Here is a 16,799-nt window from a genome sequence, read left to right as displayed (position 1 = left end):
AAGCCACTCTCTCCTCTCCTATTATTACCATCTCCTCTCATCACAGCCACTCTCTCCTCTCCTTTCCTCTCAACCACTCTCTCCTCCCCTCTCCTCTCATCACAAACACTCTCTCCTCCCCTCTCATCACAACCACTCTCTCCTCTCCTCTCCTCTCAACCACTCTCTCCTCCCCTCTCCTCTCCTCACAACCACTCTCTCCTCTACTCTCCTCTCATCCACTCTCTCCTCCTCCTCAGCCACTCTCCTCCCCTCTCCTCTCCTCCCATCAACAACCACTCTCTCCTCCCCTCTCCTCTCCTCACAACCACTCTCTCCTCTACTCTCCTCTCATCCAACTCTCCTCCTCTCCTCACAGCCACTCTCTCCCCCTCTCCTCTCCTCCCATCACAACCACTCTCTCCTCCCCTCTCCTCTCCTCACAACCACTCTCTCCTCTCCTCTCATCCACTCTCTCCTCTCCTCACAGCTACTCTCTCCTCCCCTCTCCTCTCCTCACAACCACTCTCTCCTCCCCTTTCCTCTACTCCCCTCTCCTCCCATCACAACCACTCTCTACTCTTCTCTCCTCACAACCACTCTCTCCTCCCCTTTCCTCTCCTCTCCTCTCCTCCCATCACAGCCACTCTCTCCTCTTCTCCCCTCACAACCACTCTCTCATCTCCTCCCATCACAGCTATTCTCTCCTCTCCTCTCATCACAGCCACTCTCTCCTCTCATCACAGCCACTCTCTCCTCTCCTCTCCTCTCCTCTCCTCTCCTATTATTACCTCTCCTCTCATCACAGCCACTCTCTCCTCTCCTCTCCTCTCATCACAGCCACTCTCTCCTCTCCTTCCTCTCAACCACTCTCTCCTCCCCTCTCCTCTCATCACAAACACTCTCTCCTCCCCTCTCATCACAACCCACTCTCCTCTCCTCTCCTCTCCTCTCCTCTCCTCTCCTCTCCTCTCCTCTCCTCTCCTCTCCTCTCCTCTCCTCTCCTCTCCTCTCAACCACTCTCTCCTCCCCTCTCCTCTACTCACAACCACTCTCTCCTCTACTCTCCTCTCATCCACTCTCTCCTCTCATCACAGCCACTCTCCTCCCCTCTCCTCTCCATCACAGCCACTCTCTCCTCTCCTCTCCTCACAACCACTCTCTCCTCTCCTCCCATCACAGCCACTCTCTCCTCTCCTCCCATCACAGCCACTCTCTCCTCTCCTCCCATCACAGCCACTCTCTCCTCTCCTCCCATCACAGCCACTCTCTCCTCTCCTCTCCTCTCCTCCCATCACAGCCACTCTCTCCTCTCCTCCCATCACAGCCACTCTCTCCTCTCCTCCCATCACAGCCACTCTCTCCTCCCCTCTCCTATTATTACCTCTTCTCTCAAATTCTGTTCTCTGCTGCTGAAACATTATTGATGCTGCCCAGATAAATAAACTCCCTTGAAGAAAGAAATATCCTCATCAAAGTGAATTTATAACAGGCTTGCACACACACCCACACAGGCAAAAAACATCAGAAGCAAGGAGATCATGTGAGCTGTTCTTTCTGCACCGGGGTTGTTGCTTTTAGTGAAGTTACCAACTCTACCATATTCCACACACACATTAAATCACTGCATTATTAGGCATATATCCCATTTAAACAAACAAACTCTCTCTTTCTCTGTCTCTCTCTCTGACACACCAGCCGGGTCTCAGACTAGACACACAAATTAGTATGATATGTTACGTTTGGTATAGTTCCATAAGACATATGGTTACTTAAAACTTATTCGGGGAGGGGGCAGTATTTGGAAGTTTGGAAACCGAGGTGCCCAAAGTAAATTGCCTGCTACTCAGGCCTAGAAGCTAGGATATGCATATAATTGGTCGTATATGATAGAAAACACACTGAAGTTTCTAAAACTGTTTGAATGATGTCTGTGAGTATAACAGAACGTATTTGGCAGGCGAAACCCTGAGCACAATCCATCCAGATTTTTTTTTTAGGTCAATCTGTTTTCCATTAGGTTTCTATGGCAAGCACGTTTTAATAGAAACATGCTTGCAGTTCCTATTGCTTCCACTGGATGTCAACAGTCTTCAGAAATAGGTTGAGGTTTTTCCTTTGTGTAATGAAGATGCAGCCCTGTTCAGAACGAGGGAAGAGTGAAGTGTACTGTTTGTTAGAGGCACGTGACCTGAAAGCTCGCTACACTTTGTTTTCCTCCGGTATTGAACACAGTTTATCCAGTCTCAAATTTATCGATTATTTACGTTCAAAAATACCTACAGTTGTATTAGGAAAGTTGTTTGAAATGTTTGGACAAAGATTATAGGTAACTTATTAGGTATTTTGTAGTCATGTTGCTCGAGTTGGAACCGGTGTTTTTCTGGATCAAACGCGCCAAATAAATTGACATTTTGGATATATAACGACAGAATTAATCGAACAAAAGGACAGTTTGTGATGTTTAAGAAACATATTGGAGTGCCAACAGAAGAAGATCTTCAAGGGTAAGGCATGAATTCTATCGTTATTTCTGAGTTTTGTGCCGCGCTTGGCAGGATGAAATATGATTGTCTGTGTTTGTTTCATGGGTGCTGTCCACAGATAATCACATGGTATGCTTTCGCCATAAAGCCTTTTTGAAATCTGACACCGTGGCAGGATTAACAACAAGTCAAGCTTTAATTTGACATATTGCATGTGTATTTTCAAGAACGTTAAATATTTACAATTCTGTAGTTTGAATTTCGCGCCCTGCAATTTCACTGGATGTTGACCAGGTGGGACGCTACCGTCCCACGTACCCTTAACCTAACACCTAAACTTAACCCTAACACTAACTCCTAGCCTAGCTAACATTAGCCACCTAGCTAGAATTTGTAACATATTGTATGTTTTGCACATTTTTATCATATAATACGAATTGTAATTTGTAACATATCATACGAAATGGTTGATGGACATCCACAAATTAATACATACCATACAAAACATAATATATCATAATACATCGTTTTTTCAGGTTTACATACAGAATAGTACAAAATCCTTTGAGACCAGGTTGGACACACACACATTCCTGTAGCATCAATTTGCTTTGCAGTAGACTCTCTAGAGATAAATTCCGGTAAACTCTTGATGAGATGGGTGAGTGAACAACCCTGGACACCTGAGAAAACACTTACACATTGCCTAGAACAGAGCCTGTCAATTAACCCAGAGCACAGGCACAGCATCACAAATTGTGTTGAACAAATAGCTTTATGAATAGCTCTCTCCTTGCATCTCTTTCACGTTCTCACACAAAATAAAACACACGCTGGTCTGTAGCACTTACATATCGGAAGCAGCGGACTGGTGCTGCTGGCTACGGCAGAGGAGCGCGTGTCCACACGCTTGCCCCATCGCGCATTCTGCCTTGCGCCTCCTGGTAGCTGCTACACACACCGAAAACGCTAGCTGCCTTCCTCGAGCCTTGCAGAGCCTTAAGCGATGTGAGAAGGGAGTGTCAGGAGGACCGAGGGAATGGGGTGTTACCGTTGATAAAGGGACGAGAGGATGGATGGATGCTCTTATCTCTCTCTCTCTCTGGCCTCTCCTCCCCTGCGCAGTCAGCACTTGGGGATTGGTGATGCTTCGGTAAGTACAGCAGCTGTGTGGTCTAGAGCAAGGGCAGATAACTGGAACAGAGCGCTCGCGGCGGCAACATTACAGGGAGAGCGTGTGTTGCCTGCCGCCAATCAGCTCCGGTAGTTTTACCACTGGTCTCTCGATTATCCTTCTGATTTCAGACAGTCAGAGTGATTTATTGTGCCAGTCAGTCTGTAAACTTCCCGGTAGCCCTTTCCAAAGGCCCTGAGATCCATCAGGTGGTCACAGTGAGGTGAATAAAGGATGGATAAGGTAGTTTATACTGTGTTTTCTTCCAGTATACAATTAATCACAATTCAAATCTGTAGGAAATAGACTATGATAATCCATCCCAACTCAGCATCTCTACAGTTAGGACTAATTCTCCTCAACAACGTGACTGCCAATATCTCCTCAACAACGTGACTGCCATGCCTCTGAGTAGCGCATTCATCTGGAGGAGGCTGGCTGACATATGGAGGAGGGAAGCTGGCTGACATATGGAGGAGGGTGGCTGGCTGACATATGGAGGAGGGTGGCTGACATATGGAGGAGGGTGGCTGACATATGGAGGAGGGTGGCTGACATAGGGAGGAGGGTGGCTGGCTGGCTGACATATGGAGGAGGGTGGCTAACATATGGAGGACGGAGGCTGGCCGACACATGGAGGAGGGTGGCTGGCTGACATATGGAGGAGGGTGGGCTGGCTGACATATGGAGGAGGGTGGCTGACATAGGGAGGAGGGTGGCTGGCTGGCTGACATATGGAGGAGGGTGGCTGACATATGGAGGACGGAGTCTGGCAAACACATGGAGGAGGGTGGCTGGCTGACATATGGAGGAGGGTGGCTGGCTGACATATGGAGGAGGCTGGCTGACATATGGAGATGGCTGGCTGACATATGGAGAAGGGTGGCTGGCTGACATATGGAGAAGGGTGGCCGGCTGACATATGCAGGAGGGAGGCTCACATACGGAGAAGGGTGGCTGACATATGGAGGAGGCTGACTGACATTTGGAGGAGGATGGCTGACATATGGAGGGGGAGGCTGGCTGACATATGAGGGAGGTTGGCTGACACACGAGGAGGGAGGCTGGCTGACATATGGAGGAGGGAGGCTGACATATGGAGGAGGGTGGCTGGCTGACATATGGAGGAGGGAGGCTGGCTGACACATGGAGGAGGGTGGCTGGCTGACATATGAAGGAGGGTGGCTGGCTGACACATGGAGGAGGGTGGCTGGCCGACATATGGAGGAGGGAGGCTGACATATGGAGGAGGGTGGCTGGCCGACATATGGAGGAGGGAGGCTGACATATGGAGGAGGGTGGCTGGCTGACATATGGAGCAGGGAAGCTGACACATGGAGGAGGGTGGCTGGCTGACATATGGAGGAGGCCGGCTGACATATGGAGGAGGTTGGCTGACATATGGAGGAGGTTGGCTGACATATGAGGAGGGAGGCTGACATATGGAGGAGGGAGGCTGACTTATGGAGGAGGGTGGCTGGCTGACATATGGAGGAGGGTGGCTGGCTGACATATGGAGGAGGGTGGCTGGCTGACACATGGAGGAGGGTGGCTGGCTGACACATGGAGGAGGGTGGCTGGCTGACATATGGAGGAGGGAGGCTGACATATGGAGGAGGGAGGCTGACATATGGAGGAGGGTGGCTGGCTGACATATGGAGGAGGGTGGCTGGCTGACATATGGAGGAGGCTGGCTGACATATGGAGGAGGGTGGCTGGCTGACATATGGAGGAGGGTGGCTGGCATATGGAGGAGGGTGGCTGGCTGACATATGGAGGAGGGTGGCTGGCTGCCACATGGAGGAGGGTGGCTGGCTGTCACATGGAGTAGGGTGGCTGGCTGACATAAGGAGGAGGGAGGCTGACATATGGAGGAGGGAGGCTGACATATGGAGGAGGGTGGCTGGCTGACATATGGAGGAGGGTGGCTGGCTGACATATGGAGGAGGCTGGCTGACATATGGAGGAGGCTGGCTGGCTGACATATGGAGGAGGGTGGCTGGCTGACACATGGAGGAGGGTGGCTGGCTGACACATGGAGGAGGGTGGCTGGCTGACATAAGGAGGAGGGAGGCTGACATATGGAGGAGGGAGGCTGACATATGGAAAAGGGTGGCTGGCTGACATATGGAGAAGGGTGGCCGGCTGACATATGCAGGAGGGAGGCTGACATATGGAGGAGGGTGGCTGGCTGTCATATGGTGGAGGGTGGCTGACATATGGAGGAGGGAGGCTGACATATGGAGGAGGGTGGCTGGCTGACATATGGAGAAGGGTGGCTGGCTGACATATGGAGAAGGGTGGCCGGCTGACATATGCAGGAGGGAGGCTCACATACGGAGAAGGGTGGCTGACATATGGAGGAGACTGACTGACATTTGGAGGAGGTTGGCTGACACACGAGGAGGGAGGCTGGCTGACATATGGAAGAGGCTGGCTGACATATGGAGGAGGGTGGCTGGCTGACACATGGAGGAATGTGGCTGACATATGGAGGAGGGTGGCTGGCTTACATATGGTGGAGGGAGGCTGACATATGGAGCAGGGAAGCTGACATATGGAGGAGGGTGGCTGGCTGACATATGGAGGAGGGTGGCTGGCTGACATATGGAGGAGGGAGACTGGCTGACATATGAGGGAGGGTGGCTGGCTGACATATGGAGGAGGGAGGCTGGCTGACATATGGAGGAGGCTGGCTGACATATAGAGGAGGGAGGCTGACATATGGAGCAGGGAAGCTGACATATGGAGGAGGGTGGCTGGCTGACATATGGAGGAGGGTGGCTGGCTGACACATGGAGGAATGTGGCTGACATATGGAGGAGGGTGGCTGGCTTACATATGGTGGAGGGAGGCTGACATATGGAGCAGGGAAGCTGACATATGGAGGAGGGTGGCTGGCTGACATATGGAGGAGGGTGGCTGGCTGACATATGGAGGAGGGAGACTGGCTGACATATGAGGGAGGGTGGCTGGCTGACATATGGAGGAGGGAGGCTGGCTGACATATGGAGGAGGCTGGCTGACATATAGAGGAGGGAGGCTGACATATGGAGCAGGGAAGCTGACATATGGAGGAGGGTGGCTGGCTGACATATGGAGGAGGGTGGCTGGCTGACACATGGAGGAGGGTGGCTGGCTGACATATGGAAGAGGGTGGCTGGCTGACATATGGAGCAGGGAAGCTGACACATGGAGGAGGGTGGCTGGCTGACATATGGAGGAGGGTGGCTGGCTGACATATGGAGGAGGGAGGCTGGCTGACATATGGAGGAGGGTGGCTGGCTGACATATGGAGGAGGGTGGCTGGAATATGGAGGAGGGTGGCTGGCTGACATATGGAGGAGGCGGGCTGACATATTGAGGAGGCTGGCTGACATATGGAGGAGGCTTGCTGACATATAGAGGAGGGAGGCTGACATATGGAGGAGGGTGGCTGGCTGACATATGGAGGAGGGAGGCTGGCTGACACATGGAGGAGGCTGGCTGGCTGACACATGGAGGAGGGTGGCTGGCTGACATATTGAAGAGGGTGGCTGACATATGGAGGAGGGTGGCTGGCTGACATATGGAGGAGGGAGGCTGGCTGACATATGGAGAAGGGTAGCTGGCTGACACATGGAGGAGGGTAGCTGGCTGACACATGGGCGAGGGTGACTGGCTGACAGATGGAGGAGGGAGGCAAACATATGGAGGAGGGTGGCTGGCTGACACATGGAGGAGGGTGGCTGGCTGACATATGGAAGAGGGTGGCTGGCTGACATATGGAGGAGGGTGGCTGGCTGACATATGGAAGAGGGTGGCTGGCTGACATATGGAGGAGGGAGGCTGACATATGGAGGAGGGAGGCTGACATATGGAGGAGGGAGGCTGACATATGGAGGAGGGAAGCTGACACATGGAGGAGGGTGGCTGGCTGACATATGGAGGAGGCCGGCTGACATATGGAGGAGGTTGGCTGACATATGGAGGAGGTTGGCTGACATATGAGGAGGGAGGCTGACATATGGAGGAGGGAGGCTGACTTATGGAGGAGGGTGGCTGGCTGACATATGGAGGAGGGTGGCTGGCTGACATATGGAGGAGGGTGGCTGGCTGACACATGGAGGAGGGTGGCTGGCTGACACATGGAGGAGGGTGGCTGGCTGACATATGGAGGAGGGAGGCTGACATATGGAGGAGGGAGGCTGACATATGGAGGAGGGTGGCTGGCTGACATATGGAGGAGGGTGGCTGGCTGACATATGGAGGAGGCTGGCTGACATATGGAGGAGGGTGGCTGGCTGACATATGGAGGAGGGTGGCTGGCATATGGAGGAGGGTGGCTGGCTGACATATGGAGGAGGGTGGCTGGCTGACACATGGAGGAGGGTGGCTGGCTGTCACATGGAGTAGGGTGGCTGGCTGACATAAGGAGGAGGGAGGCTGACATATGGAGGAGGGAGGCTGACATATGGAGGAGGGTGGCTGGCTGACATATGGAGGAGGGTGGCTGGCTGACATATGGAGGAGGCTGGCTGACATATGGAGGAGGCTGGCTGGCTGACATATGGAGGAGGGTGGCTGGCTGACACATGGAGGAGGGTGGCTGGCTGACACATGGAGGAGGGTGGCTGGCTGACATAAGGAGGAGGGAGGCTGACATATGGAGGAGGGAGGCTGACATATGGAAAAGGGTGGCTGGCTGACATATGGAGAAGGGTGGCCGGCTGACATATGCAGGAGGGAGGCTGACATATGGAGGAGGGTGGCTGGCTGTCATATGGTGGAGGGTGGCTGACATATGGAGGAGGGAGGCTGACATATGGAGGAGGGTGGCTGGCTGACATATGGAGAAGGGTGGCTGGCTGACATATGGAGAAGGGTGGCCGGCTGACATATGCAGGAGGGAGGCTCACATACGGAGAAGGGTGGCTGACATATGGAGGAGGGAGGCTGACATATGGAGGAGGGAGGCTGACATATGGAGGAGGGAGGCTGACATATGGAGGAGGGAAGCTGACACATGGAGGAGGGTGGCTGGCTGACATATGGAGGAGGCCGGCTGACATATGGAGGAGGTTGGCTGACATATGGAGGAGGTTGGCTGACATATGAGGAGGGAGGCTGACATATGGAGGAGGGAGGCTGACTTATGGAGGAGGGGTGGCTGGCTGACATATGGAGGAGGGTGGCTGGCTGACATATGGTGGAGGGTGGCTGGCTGACACATGGAGGAGGGTGGCTGGCTGACATATGGAGGAGGGAGGCTGACATATGGAGGAGGGAGGCTGACATATGGAGGAGGGTGGCTGGCTGACATATGGAGGAGGGTGGCTGGCTGACATATGGAGGAGGCTGGCTGACATATGGAGGAGGGTGGCTGGCTGACATATGGAGGAGGGTGGCTGGCTGACATATGGAGGAGGGTGGCTGGCATATGGAGGAGGGTGGCTGGCTGACATATGGAGGAGGGTGGCTGGCTGACACATGGAGGAGGGTGGCTGGCTGTCACATGGAGTAGGGTGGCTGGCTGACATAAGGAGGAGGGAGGCTGACATATGGAGGAGGGAGGCTGACATATGGAGGAGGGTGGCTGGCTGACATATGGAGGAGGGTGGCTGGCTGACATATGGAGGAGGCTGGCTGACATATGGAGGAGGCTGGCTGGCTGACATATGGAGGAGGGTGGCTGGCTGACACATGGAGGAGGGTGGCTGGCTGACACATGGAGGAGGGTGGCTGGCTGACATATGCAGGAGGGAGGCTGACATATGGAAAAGGGTGGCTGGCTGACATATGGAGAAGGGTGGCCGGCTGACATATGCAGGAGGGAGGCTGACATATGGAGGAGGGTGGCTGGCTGTCATATGGTGGAGGGTGGCTGACATATGGAGGAGGGAGGCTGACATATGGAGGAGGGTGGCTGGCTGACATATGGAGAAGGGTGGCTGGCTGACATATGGAGAAGGGTGGCCGGCTGACATATGCAGGAGGGAGGCTCACATACGGAGAAGGGTGGCTGACATATGGAGGAGACTGACTGACATTTGGAGGAGGTTGGCTGACACACGAGGAGGGAGGCTGGCTGACATATGGAAGAGGCTGGCTGACATATGGAGGAGGGTGGCTGGCTGACACATGGAGAAGGGTGGCCGGCTGACATATGCAGGAGGGAGGCTGACATATGGAGGAGGGTGGCTGGCTGTCATATGGTGGAGGGTGGCTGACATATGGAGGAGGGAGGCTGACATATGGAGGAGGGTGGCTGGCTGTCATATGGTGGAGGGTGGCTGACATATGGAGGAGGGAGGCTGACATATGGAGGAGGGTGGCTGGCTGACATATGGAGAAGGGTGGCTGGCTGACATATGGAGAAGGGTGGCCGGCTGACATATGCAGGAGGGAGGCTCACATACGGAGAAGGGTGGCTGACATATGGAGGAGACTGACTGACATTTGGAGGAGGTTGGCTGACACACGAGGAGGGAGGCTGGCTGACATATGGAAGAGGCTGGCTGACATATGGAGGAGGGTGGCTGGCTGACACATGGAGGAATGTGGCTGACATATGGAGGAGGGTGGCTGGCTTACATATGGTGGAGGGAGGCTGACATATGGAGCAGGGAAGCTGACATATGGAGGAGGGTGGCTGGCTGACATATGGAGGAGGGTGGCTGGCTGACATATGGAGGAGGGAGACTGGCTGACATATGAGGGAGGGTGGCTGGCTGACATATGGAGGAGGGAGGCTGGCTGACATATGGAGGAGGCTGGCTGACATATAGAGGAGGGAGGCTGACATATGGAGCAGGGAAGCTGACATATGGAGGAGGGTGGCTGGCTGACATATGGAGGAGGGTGGCTGGCTGACACATGGAGGAATGTGGCTGACATATGGAGGAGGGTGGCTGGCTTACATATGGTGGAGGGAGGCTGACATATGGAGCAGGGAAGCTGACATATGGAGGAGGGTGGCTGGCTGACATATGGAGGAGGGTGGCTGGCTGACATATGGAGGAGGGAGACTGGCTGACATATGAGGGAGGGTGGCTGGCTGACATATGGAGGAGGGAGGCTGGCTGACATATGGAGGAGGCTGGCTGACATATAGAGGAGGGAGGCTGACATATGGAGCAGGGAAGCTGACATATGGAGGAGGGTGGCTGGCTGACATATGGAGGAGGGTGGCTGGCTGACACATGGAGGAGGGTGGCTGGCTGACATATGGAAGAGGGTGGCTGGCTGACATATGGAGCAGGGAAGCTGACACATGGAGGAGGGTGGCTGGCTGACATATGGAGGAGGGTGGCTGGCTGACATATGGAGGAGGGAGGCTGGCTGACATATGGAGGAGGGTGGCTGGCTGACATATGGAGGAGGGTGGCTGGAATATGGAGGAGGGTGGCTGGCTGACATATGGAGGAGGCGGGCTGACATATTGAGGAGGCTGGCTGACATATGGAGGAGGCTTGCTGACATATAGAGGAGGGAGGCTGACATATGGAGGAGGGTGGCTGGCTGACATATGGAGGAGGGAGGCTGGCTGACACATGGAGGAGGCTGGCTGGCTGACACATGGAGGAGGGTAGCTGGCTGACATATTGAAGAGGGTGGCTGACATATGGAGGAGGGTGGCTGGCTGACATATGGAGGAGGGAGGCTGGCTGACATATGGAGAAGGGTAGCTGGCTGACACATGGGCGAGGGTGACTGGCTGACAGATGGAGGAGGGAGGCAAACATATGGAGGAGGGTGGCTGGCTGACACATGGAGGAGGGTGGCTGGCTGACATATGGAAGAGGGTGGCTGGCTGACATATGGAAGAGGGTGGCTGGCTGACATATGGAGGAGGGTGGCTGGCTGACATATGGAAGAGGGTGGCTGGCTGACATATGGAGGAGGGAGGCTGACATATGGAGGAGGGAGGCTGACATATGGAGGAGGGAGGCTGACATATGGAGGAGGGTGGCTGGCTGACATATGGAAGAGGGAGGCTGGCTGACATATGGAGGAGGCTGGCTGGCTGACACATGGAGGAGGGTTGCTGGCTGACATATGGAAGAGGGAGGCTGACATATGGAGGAGGGAGGCTGACATATGGAGGAGGGTGGCTGGCTGACATATGGAGGAGGGTGGCTGGCTGACATATGGAGGAGGGTGGCTGGCTGACATATGGAGGAGGGTGGCTGGAATATGGAGGAGGGTGGCTGGCTGACATATGGAGGAGGGAGGCTGACATATGGAGGAGGGTGGCTGGCTGACATTTGGAGGAGGGTGGCTGGCTGACACATGGAGGAGGGTGGCTGGCTGACATATGGAAGAGGGTGGCTGGCTGACATATGGAGCAGGGAAGCTGACACATGGAGGAGGGTGGCTGGCTGACATATGGAGGAGGGTGGCTGGCTGACATATGGAGGAGGGAGGCTGGCTGACATATGGAGGAGGGTGGCTGGCTGACATATGGAGGAGGGTGGCTGGAATATGGAGGAGGGTGGCTGGCTGACATATGGAGGAGGCGGGCTGACATATTGAGGAGGCTGGCTGACATATGGAGGAGGCTTGCTGACATATAGAGGAGGGAGGCTGACATATGGAGGAGGGTGGCTGGCTGACATATGGAAGAGGGAGGCTGGCTGACATATGGAGGAGGCTGGCTGGCTGACACATGGAGGAGGGTTGCTGGCTGACATATGGAAGAGGGTGGCTGGCTGTCATATGGTGGAGGGTGGCTGACATATGGAGGAGGGAGGCTGACATATGGAGGAGGGTGGCTGGCTGACATATGGAGAAGGGTGGCTGGCTGACATATGGAGAAGGTTGGCCGGCTGACATATGCAGGAGGGAGGCTCACATACGGAGAAGGGTGGCTGACATATGGAGGAGACTGACTGACATTTGGAGGAGGTTGGCTGACACACGAGGAGGGAGGCTGGCTGACATATGGAAGAGGCTGGCTGACATATGGAGGAGGGTGGCTGGCTGACACATGGAGGAATGTGGCTGACATATGGAGGAGGGTGGCTGGCTTACATATGGTGGAGGGAGGCTGACATATGGAGCAGGGAAGCTGACATATGGAGGAGGGTGGCTGGCTGACATATGGAGGAGGGTGGCTGGCTGACATATGGAGGAGGGAGACTGGCTGACATATGAGGGAGGGTGGCTGGCTGACATATGGAGGAGGGAGGCTGGCTGACATATGGAGGAGGCTGGCTGACATATAGAGGAGGGAGGCTGACATATGGAGCAGGGAAGCTGACATATGGAGGAGGGTGGCTGGCTGACATATGGAGGAGGGTGGCTGGCTGACACATGGAGGAATGTGGCTGACATATGGAGGAGGGTGGCTGGCTTACATATGGTGGAGGGAGGCTGACATATGGAGCAGGGAAGCTGACATATGGAGGAGGGTGGCTGGCTGACATATGGAGGAGGGTGGCTGGCTGACATATGGAGGAGGGAGACTGGCTGACATATGAGGGAGGGTGGCTGGCTGACATATGGAGGAGGGAGGCTGGCTGACATATGGAGGAGGCTGGCTGACATATAGAGGAGGGAGGCTGACATATGGAGCAGGGAAGCTGACATATGGAGGAGGGTGGCTGGCTGACATATGGAGGAGGGTGGCTGGCTGACACATGGAGGAGGGTGGCTGGCTGACATATGGAAGAGGGTGGCTGGCTGACATATGGAGCAGGGAAGCTGACACATGGAGGAGGGTGGCTGGCTGACATATGGAGGAGGGTGGCTGGCTGACATATGGAGGAGGGAGGCTGGCTGACATATGGAGGAGGGTGGCTGGCTGACATATGGAGGAGGGTGGCTGGAATATGGAGGAGGGTGGCTGGCTGACATATGGAGGAGGCGGGCTGACATATTGAGGAGGCTGGCTGACATATGGAGGAGGCTTGCTGACATATAGAGGAGGGAGGCTGACATATGGAGGAGGGTGGCTGGCTGACATATGGAGGAGGGAGGCTGGCTGACACATGGAGGAGGCTGGCTGGCTGACACATGGAGGAGGGTGGCTGGCTGACATATTGAAGAGGGTGGCTGACATATGGAGGAGGGTGGCTGGCTGACATATGGAGGAGGGAGGCTGGCTGACATATGGAGAAGGGTAGCTGGCTGACACATGGAGGAGGGTAGCTGGCTGACACATGGGCGAGGGTGACTGGCTGACAGATGGAGGAGGGAGGCAAACATATGGAGGAGGGTGGCTGGCTGACACATGGAGGAGGGTGGCTGGCTGACATATGGAAGAGGGTGGCTGGCTGACATATGGAGGAGGGTGGCTGGCTGACATATGGAAGAGGGTGGCTGGCTGACATATGGAGGAGGGAGGCTGACATATGGAGGAGGGAGGCTGACATATGGAGGAGGGAGGCTGACATATGGAGGAGGGAAGCTGACACATGGAGGAGGGTGGCTGGCTGACATATGGAGGAGGCCGGCTGACATATGGAGGAGGTTGGCTGACATATGGAGGAGGTTGGCTGACATATGAGGAGGGAGGCTGACATATGGAGGAGGGAGGCTGACTTATGGAGGAGGGTGGCTGGCTGACATATGGAGGAGGGTGGCTGGCTGACATATGGAGGAGGGTGGCTGGCTGACACATGGAGGAGGGTGGCTGGCTGACACATGGAGGAGGGTGGCTGGCTGACATATGGAGGAGGGAGGCTGACATATGGAGGAGGGAGGCTGACATATGGAGGAGGGTGGCTGGCTGACATATGGAGGAGGGTGGCTGGCTGACATATGGAGGAGGCTGGCTGACATATGGAGGAGGGTGGCTGGCTGACATATGGAGGAGGGTGGCTGGCATATGGAGGAGGGTGGCTGGCTGACATATGGAGGAGGGTGGCTGGCTGACACATGGAGGAGGGTGGCTGGCTGTCACATGGAGTAGGGTGGCTGGCTGACATAAGGAGGAGGGTGGCTGGCTGACATATGGAGGAGGCTGGCTGACATATGGAGGAGGGTGGCTGGCTGACATATGGAGGAGGGTGGCTGGCATATGGAGGAGGGTGGCTGGCTGACATATGGAGGAGGGTGGCTGGCTGACACATGGAGGAGGGTGGCTGGCTGTCACATGGAGTAGGGTGGCTGGCTGACATAAGGAGGAGGGAGGCTGACATATGGAGGAGGGAGGCTGACATATGGAGGAGGGTGGCTGGCTGACATATGGAGGAGGGTGGCTGGCTGACATATGGAGGAGGCTGGCTGACATATGGAGGAGGCTGGCTGGCTGACATATGGAGAAGGGTGGCCGGCTGACATATGCAGGAGGGAGGCTGACATATGGAGGAGGGTGGCTGGCTGTCATATGGTGGAGGGTGGCTGACATATGGAGGAGGGAGGCTGACATATGGAGGAGGGTGGCTGGCTGACATATGGAGAAGGGTGGCTGGCTGACATATGGAGAAGGGTGGCCGGCTGACATATGCAGGAGGGAGGCTCACATACGGAGAAGGGTGGCTGACATATGGAGGAGACTGACTGACATTTGGAGGAGGTTGGCTGACACACGAGGAGGGAGGCTGGCTGACATATGGAAGAGGCTGGCTGACATATGGAGGAGGGTGGCTGGCTGACACATGGAGGAATGTGGCTGACATATGGAGGAGGGTGGCTGGCTTACATATGGTGGAGGGAGGCTGACATATGGAGCAGGGAAGCTGACATATGGAGGAGGGTGGCTGGCTGACATATGGAGGAGGGTGGCTGGCTGACATATGGAGGAGGGAGACTGGCTGACATATGAGGGAGGGTGGCTGGCTGACATATGGAGGAGGGAGGCTGGCTGACATATGGAGGAGGCTGGCTGACATATAGAGGAGGGAGGCTGACATATGGAGCAGGGAAGCTGACATATGGAGGAGGGTGGCTGGCTGACATATGGAGGAGGGTGGCTGGCTGACACATGGAGGAATGTGGCTGACATATGGAGGAGGGTGGCTGGCTTACATATGGTGGAGGGAGGCTGACATATGGAGCAGGGAAGCTGACATATGGAGGAGGGTGGCTGGCTGACATATGGAGGAGGGTGGCTGGCTGACATATGGAGGAGGGAGACTGGCTGACATATGAGGGAGGGTGGCTGGCTGACATATGGAGGAGGGAGGCTGGCTGACATATGGAGGAGGCTGGCTGACATATAGAGGAGGGAGGCTGACATATGGAGCAGGGAAGCTGACATATGGAGGAGGGTGGCTGGCTGACATATGGAGGAGGGTGGCTGGCTGACACATGGAGGAGGGTGGCTGGCTGACATATGGAAGAGGGTGGCTGGCTGACATATGGAGCAGGGAAGCTGACACATGGAGGAGGGTGGCTGGCTGACATATGGAGGAGGGTGGCTGGCTGACATATGGAGGAGGGAGGCTGGCTGACATATGGAGGAGGGTGGCTGGCTGACATATGGAGGAGGGTGGCTGGAATATGGAGGAGGGTGGCTGGCTGACATATGGAGGAGGCGGGCTGACATATTGAGGAGGCTGGCTGACATATGGAGGAGGCTTGCTGACATATAGAGGAGGGAGGCTGACATATGGAGGAGGGTGGCTGGCTGACATATGGAGGAGGGAGGCTGGCTGACACATGGAGGAGGCTGGCTGGCTGACACATGGAGGAGGGTGGCTGGCTGACATATTGAAGAGGGTGGCTGACATATGGAGGAGGGTGGCTGGGCTGACATATGGAGGAGGGAGGCTGGCTGACATATGGAGAAGGGTAGCTGGCTGACACATGGAGGAGGGTAGCTGGCTGACACATGGGCGAGGGTGACTGGCTGACAGATGGAGGAGGGAGGCAAACATATGGAGGAGGGTGGCTGGCTGACACATGGAGGAGGGTGGCTGGCTGACATATGGAAGAGGGTGGCTGGCTGACATATGGAGGAGGGTGGCTGGCTGACATATGGAAGAGGGTGGCTGGCTGACATATGGAGGAGGGAGGCTGACATATGGAGGAGGGAGGCTGACATATGGAGGAGGGAGGCTGACATATGGAGGAGGGAAGCTGACACATGGAGGAGGGTGGCTGGCTGACATATGGAGGAGGCCGGCTGACATATGGAGGAGGTTGGCTGACATATGGAGGAGGTTGGCTGACATATGAGGAGGGAGGGCTGACATATGGAGGAGGGAGGCTGACTTATGGAGGAGGGTGGCTGG

General features: G+C 55.5%; 1 protein-coding gene across 1 annotated transcript in view; it reads right to left on the bottom strand.

The window, feature by feature from the left end:
- The window catches only part of LOC116353652 (cGMP-dependent 3',5'-cyclic phosphodiesterase-like), a 236,771-nt gene extending 232,918 nt beyond the window's left edge, over positions 1–3,853 (bottom strand). Inside the window, exon 1 of the mRNA XM_031791176.1 lies at positions 3,317–3,853. The gene's annotated coding sequence lies outside the window, so the exon portion shown is untranslated. The remainder of the gene's footprint in view (positions 1–3,316) is intronic.
- Positions 3,854–16,799: the final 12,946 nt, after the last annotated feature.

The sequence above is a fragment of the Oncorhynchus kisutch genome, linkage group LG15 (assembly GCF_002021735.2).
Source record: "Oncorhynchus kisutch isolate 150728-3 linkage group LG15, Okis_V2, whole genome shotgun sequence".
In the NCBI taxonomy this organism is placed as follows: domain Eukaryota; kingdom Metazoa; phylum Chordata; class Actinopteri; order Salmoniformes; family Salmonidae; genus Oncorhynchus; species Oncorhynchus kisutch.
Note: the sequence above shows the minus strand (reverse complement) of the source record. Positions and strands in the feature narration are given on the sequence as shown.